The sequence below is a fragment of the Bidens hawaiensis genome, unplaced genomic scaffold, assembly GCF_021521415.1.
Source record: "Bidens hawaiensis isolate Kalapana, Puna unplaced genomic scaffold, B.hawaiensis_p1.1 tig00029902_1, whole genome shotgun sequence".
Taxonomy (NCBI): domain Eukaryota; kingdom Viridiplantae; phylum Streptophyta; class Magnoliopsida; order Asterales; family Asteraceae; genus Bidens; species Bidens hawaiensis.
In genome coordinates, this window is record NW_027505164.1 from 32,253 (window position 1) to 38,803 (window position 6,551).

Sequence of the window (6,551 nt, forward strand, 5' to 3'; positions counted from 1 at the left end):
TCCTACTGTCATTCGGGCCTCTCGTACTACATCTTCCACACGTGTCTCCTTAGAACGTGTTGAAATTTACAATATTTCGACTTGTCTAAATTTCTTCTTTTGAAGATTGGCTTTGGCATGCGGAAATCCACTTTCTCTGTGCCCAGTATTTGCAACGGGTTTTTGACAACGGGGTCCATTCCTTGTTTTTATACCCGCGACTTTTATCAATTTGCTTTTCTCTTACCAACAGTCTAGCCGCGGTGGGACCGACGTTTCTGCGGGTGGTTGGATTTTAGACCATATTGACCCCTTTTCTTTTTTGCTCCCTTTGTGGCCTTTGCATTTTTTACTTCATGTCTGGAATATTCCCGCCTGCTCAAGGATTTATCTATTGTTGCGTATACCGTAGCTGCACTGATGATGGCATCCCATGACTGGGGCATGCCATCGCATCCAGACAGGCACAGAATAAGCTCATCATTGCGTACCCCTTGTCGGAACCCTGCTCTCATCATATCTTCGCTAACGCCTCCTATCAGTAGGCCTTCTTTGTCATAACACGTGATGAAATCTTCTATTGACTCATTATCTCTCCGGAACACCGTCAGTATGTCAGCGGGATCACGCTTTTGTCTCCGCTGTTGGCTGAAGTGTTAGGAGAATTTTGTGATTAAATCCTTGAATCCGGTGATTCGTCCTTCTGGGAGTCTTTCGAACCATTCCCTTGCAACCCCATGAAGAGTTAGAGCAAACATGTGACACCACACAGGTAGGGTCCATCCAGCGACTCCTCTTGCAGCTATGAAACTTTGCAGATGGTCGCTAGGATCTGTCATTCCATCATACTTTCCTACCATTTATGGTAATTTTGAGTTAGACGGCAGTGGTGCCTCTAAGATTCATTGTATAAACTTTGACTTTTCTGCGAAGGCTTTCGGGCGATATGGTTTTGAAAAATCCACGTCCGCGTTAGGGTAGTAACTTAATTGTTTCTTTCCCCACACCTAACTTCTCAAAATGAGGCCTTCACTCTCACTTCCACTTTTGTCTTCTTCGCTTCTTCCTTCGGGCCTCTGGTTTTTCATCCACGTTCTTCTTGAGCGAGCTACTCGACTTTGTCCCAGGACTGTTCTCGAGTTTTGCTTGGTCCTCTTGAATGGTCTTTGTGACTCCCGAGTTTGTCATTCCCGCGTCTCCGCGGGTGACGGTCTTCGTCGGACGAGTCGTCTTGAGTGTTCTGCGAGTAAAGAAGTGTTTGCGGGGTCACTTTGCGGACCTATTTTCCCATATGCTCTTCTAACCTCTTCTCATACTCTAAGCTGACCCTTTCTTGTTCTCTTTTTAACAACATCACCGGGTCTTCTTCTTCGTCTTCCACTATCGTGGGACGTTTTTGCCTGGCAGTCTTTGCTTCGGTGAACCGAAACGATAAGTTTTGCTGTGGTCGTTCTATTTCGATATAATCCTCACTTTTTGTCGCCCATTTCCTTCCGGGGATCCATTCCGCTTGGGGACCTACGTGGTTGGAAGACTGTGGCGTTGACGGAGGTGGACGGCCGAAGCTCATGACGGTCAGAATAGTTTCTTAAGTGTGTTCTAGCCAGTATGCTGCAAATGAAGAAACACTAGTCTAACCCTTGGTAGGCTTAGCTTAATATCTCACCCAAGAAAGGATTAGCACCTAATCTAACCCTGGGTAGGCTTAGATAGGTATTTTCCGGTGGAGATAACAATAACTATCCTGATCGTCGACGGCTATCAACCTGCACCACAAAACACCGTGAGCTCATTACGAGAAGGGGAATAGGTGGTCTTCTTGTAACCACCCTCCAACGTTAGAATAAGTATGGTAAGCAGTGGATATGCTTAATGAGAATGAGAAGGATCCCTTTACCGTTGTTCTTCGCCTAGTATTTATAGCCGACTGGGGGGGGGGGAGAAGGATGATTGGGCCAGCTGTCCTACTCAATAGAACCTTCTATTATCATGGTTGTGCTTGATGCTGACTCCTGATTGATTGTCCAGCTAGCCTACGGAGATCCTTGTCCAGGGCAGGTACCTTGCTAGCCCTTTCTAATTGGTTCATCGTGCGTTAGTGGATAGTACGGGGGCTCGGCCTATGATTGGCTCTCGCCTCCCTATCACATGTTAGCCTGCGCTTAGTTATAACAATTACTCCGCGCTTATTCTTTCTTTGTAAGTTCTTAAGTGTTCTTCCTGCGGGAGATTTATGTGTCTTCCCATGGATGAACTAGATGCTTCCGTGGAGAGTGCTCTTCCTTGCGGGTGAACTGCATGTTTTTCGCTGAGGATGTCTCTCCCCGCGGGTGATCGGCCTATTCCTCATTGATTGTTTATAATCACGGAGGGGATGCCTTATCTTTACCGAGTTAGTACCCTACCCCGAGGCTATTGTCGGGTAACAATAGTTTCTAAATAATTAAAGAGTATACCAGCTTTAATAATTATTTTCACTTGATTTCATGACTAATAAATAGGAGTATAAAGTCAATGAGTTTAGTTTTAAATCTATAAAATGTCAAATGGGTGTTTAGTTGACAAGTTATAATATAACTATAATAATAAATGCAACTGATTAATTTATACACTAAAATCTTATAATAAATTAGTACGCCTGTATATTTTCTTACCCTAACTATAATAATATTCTACACGATCGTCGGTAAAGATATTTTAACGTTAACTGTTCTGTACGAGTGTAAATCAATCTATGGTTCTTCGGCATTAACGGGGATGACTTGCTGAACTCTTTTCAAAGATACAATAGCTTTGTTGGTAAGGGAACCAAACATATCAACAAAAGGAATAAAAACGTCTTGATTCTCAGCACATGCAGCCTTTCTCATGGTTAGCAATTTTTCGATATTCTGCCTCAGTGCGACCTGTCTGGCAACAAACTCGTTATCGACGAGGCCGGCAAGAGGGACACTCCAGTAAGTCTCACACAATAGGCTTGATAATATGTGAACAAGTTTACAAAAATAATTACTCAGGGATATTGTTTAGTATTTATGTGTAGAAGTTAGACTTACTTTTGTTGGGTTCATGGAACATAATCAGGTTTACCAGCTCTTTGTACACATATACGTATTTGTATAGAAACATCCTTATCAGTCTATACCAGTCTTATACGAACAAATATTCTAACGGTAACTGCTCTATATATACGAGGATACACATGTTCTATACCATAGGCACGTCAATAAAGATGCCATTATATAACGTAGATGGTATGCATATGGTATTTCTTTAGATTAAATTTGTCTTATTATTATATTATGTTCTTTCAAATTTCAATAAAGATTTGCAACTAATCTCGTTATTAAAATCCTTAAATAACAAGTGGGAGCAATTTGACACACTTGCATTCCAATATTTAAATGTAGTTATTATTATATTATGTTCTTTCAAATTTCAATAAAGATTTGCAACTAATCTCGTTATTAAAATCCTTAAATAACAAGTGGGAGCAATTTGACACACTTGCATTCCAATATTTAAATGTAGTGGCTTTCTTTGAAATAAATAAAACTTTCTTGAAACATCATCTTTCTACCAATTTCACAATATAGTCAACTCTCTCTCTCTCTCTCTCTCTCTCTCTCTCTCTCTCTCTCTCTTTTATCTCTCTTTTAAATTCATCAATGGGTGATCTATGGTTGTCACAATAGATACATCAATCAACCATGAAGGAGTTTATAGGTATCATTAAAGACAAGGTCTCACTATCAAAGCTCGCTATTTTTAATAAACCAAACACACTCGCCCTTCACCTCGCCGTCCTTCGAGCCACCTCCCACTCACCATCCACACCGCCAGCCAACCACCACCTCACCACCCTCCTAACCCTCGGTGACAGCTCACGCGCCACCGCCTCCACCCTAATCCACTCTCTAATGAACCGCCTCCACCGCACCACCGACTCCCACGTAGCCCTCAAATGCCTCTTCACCATCCACCACATCATCAAACGCGGCCCCTTCATCCTCAACGACCAACTCTCCGTCTTCACCGCCACCGGTGGCCGTAACAACTTCAAACTATCAAACTTCCGCGACGGCGCGTCACCCGCCACGTGGGTTCTATCCGCGTGGGTCAGGTGGTACGCATGTTACATAGAAACCATCCTATACACGTCCAAAAACATTAATGGGTTTGTAACTTTTGTGCATGAAAAGGAAAAACAACAGGATTCGATATCATCGTACATGAACTTCGATTTGGTACGAGATTTCACAACGTTGGTGTCAGTTGTCGAACATATATGCAAAGTCCCGGATAACCTGTTAGTCGAAAACGACAAGTTGCTTCATTGTATCATGGACTTGCTAGCAAACGATTATTTATCAACGGTTAACGAGATTTTTCTCCGAGTCATTGAGTTCAAGGAACGAGTCAAGTTGCTGAGTTTCAACGACTCGGTCGAGTTGGCTTTGGGTTTGGACAGGTTAACGAGTTGTAAAGAGAAATTGTCGCATTTATTTTCAACCACAAAGCCATCAGTTGAGTCCCTTTGGGAAATGATTGAAGAATTGAAGAGTAAAATTGGGATGGTGAATATTAAGAAACTCGGAAGAAAGGATGGTTGGAGTGAGTCAGCTCGGTTCGGTGACTGAAGAGGTAGGTCCCAGCAGAGCCCAGTTGGACCCGCAAGACTCACCTCAAAGAGGGACGTCTGCGCAGTTGAACCCGCAAGACTCACTTTCAAGAGGGACGTCTGCGCAAAGACTAAACTCGCAAGACTCACCTTGAAGAGAGACGTCTGCGCAAAAACCAACTGGATCCGCAGGACCCACCATGCTCAGATACGTGACGTCCTTACGCGCAGTACGCAAGCTGTTCCCGCAGGAAAAGCCTCCCAATGGTCGACGTACTCCGCCTGTTCCCGCAGCAACGGATACTAGCCATCAGGGAAGGCCACCCGCGCAGCAAGGCTACACGCACAAGGCACTTACTCTTAAATAATTCAGCAATGTCACCTGAAGGAGTGAGCAAGCCGGGAATACTCCCGCCCAAAGCCGGGAAAACTCCCGCCCAAATGAGCCAGTCCGTACGCTACTGGAGGATCTTTTGTACTGTACCTGCCAAGGTATGGACAAAAGATCTGACCAAAGCTGCGACAGCTCACTGACAACAGTACGACGAGCAGCACGCTCTACTACTTAATGTCACTATCAGCCGCTGCCTACTCACCAACCCCTGTCGGGGCACGTCCATAGCCTGCAGTTGGTGGAAAAGGAATAGTACACAGCCGGCCTGGTCACTATCAGCCGCTGCCTACCCACCAACCATCAACATGGCACGTACGTAGCCCACAGTTGGTAGAACATGAATACTATTCAGCCGGCTGTACCTGCTTGGAAACCTACATTCGGCTATAAATACTCCAACACCTTGGAACGGTATCATCATCTTATATCTCCATATATTATCTGATATCTGCTCTAGTCATTTCTCTTAATATACACTTATATTCAAGAGCAATCTAGTCTGATTCTCACGCCGGAGGGTGGTCACAAGGAGGTACCCCCTTCTCAGTGACGAGCTCACGGTGTCTGTTTTGCAGGTCATCAGAAGAATAACCATCTTGCCGGACCTAACCCTCATGGGAAACATCTATTTAACCCCCAGATTATCCGTAATCTGCCCGGGGTCGATTAGTATTTCTTCAGTGACCAAGTCTTGACAACGAGTGATTCATTGAAATTTTCGTCTGGTAGATTAAGATGGAACCAGACAGGTGTTTGATTGGTTGCTAATAACATATTTATTATGTTTTTTTATTGGTGGCGTTGGTGGTTGATTGGTAGATATTTTGTATTTGGATAGACATAGAGTCGACATCAAGATATATTATGAAAATGGATATTTCTTAGTTTTTAATGTAAATTTATTTATAGTAAATTTCATGATAATATTTTTATAATTAGTTATTTGACATATTTATGCCATCATCAATCTTAAATAGAAATAGAAATTTTAGTAATTTCATATTTAGGCCAATGATCAGTTCAAATGGTTGAGGTGACGCATTCAAATACTTTAATTTAAAAAAAATGATGTATTGGGTTCAAATTCTACTTTAATAAAGAAAACAAAAAAAAAACAAGAAAGAAAAAGAAAGAGAGAAAAAGGGTTTAGGTTAAGTTAGAGGGTTTTCTTATCTATGATTAATAGTTTTTTTCTTAATATAACATTCAGGTGGATTAGTCTGACACTTATCTAAATGATGGTTAAAAAAGTAGTTTCTTATTTAAAAAGTAGTTACTTTTGTATTACTTTAAATATATTAAAGCCGTAAACTAAAAATGCATTTAAAAGAAATTAAGGTCAAATATATTGTTCTTAATTTACATTATTTCGTCATTTTCAATGTGGTGTAGTGATAGAAAACTTGGATTTCTTAATAGAGACTCGAGTTCAATCCCCACTTAGAACACTTTTGGGAGGGATATGTGATCTTTGTGATCTCCAATTTGATTCTTAGGGTGTCTGGGTTTTATCACCACTGGTGTTTGGGCGGGTGGGTCTTTCCCAGAACTAGAGAT

At 42.1% G+C, this 6,551-nt stretch overlaps 1 pseudogene; it reads left to right on the forward strand.

Moving 5' to 3' along the window:
* Positions 1 to 3,689: 3,689 nt before the first annotated feature.
* Positions 3,690 to 5,839, forward strand: LOC143611178 (putative clathrin assembly protein At4g40080; annotated as a pseudogene).
* Positions 5,840 to 6,551: the final 712 nt, after the last annotated feature.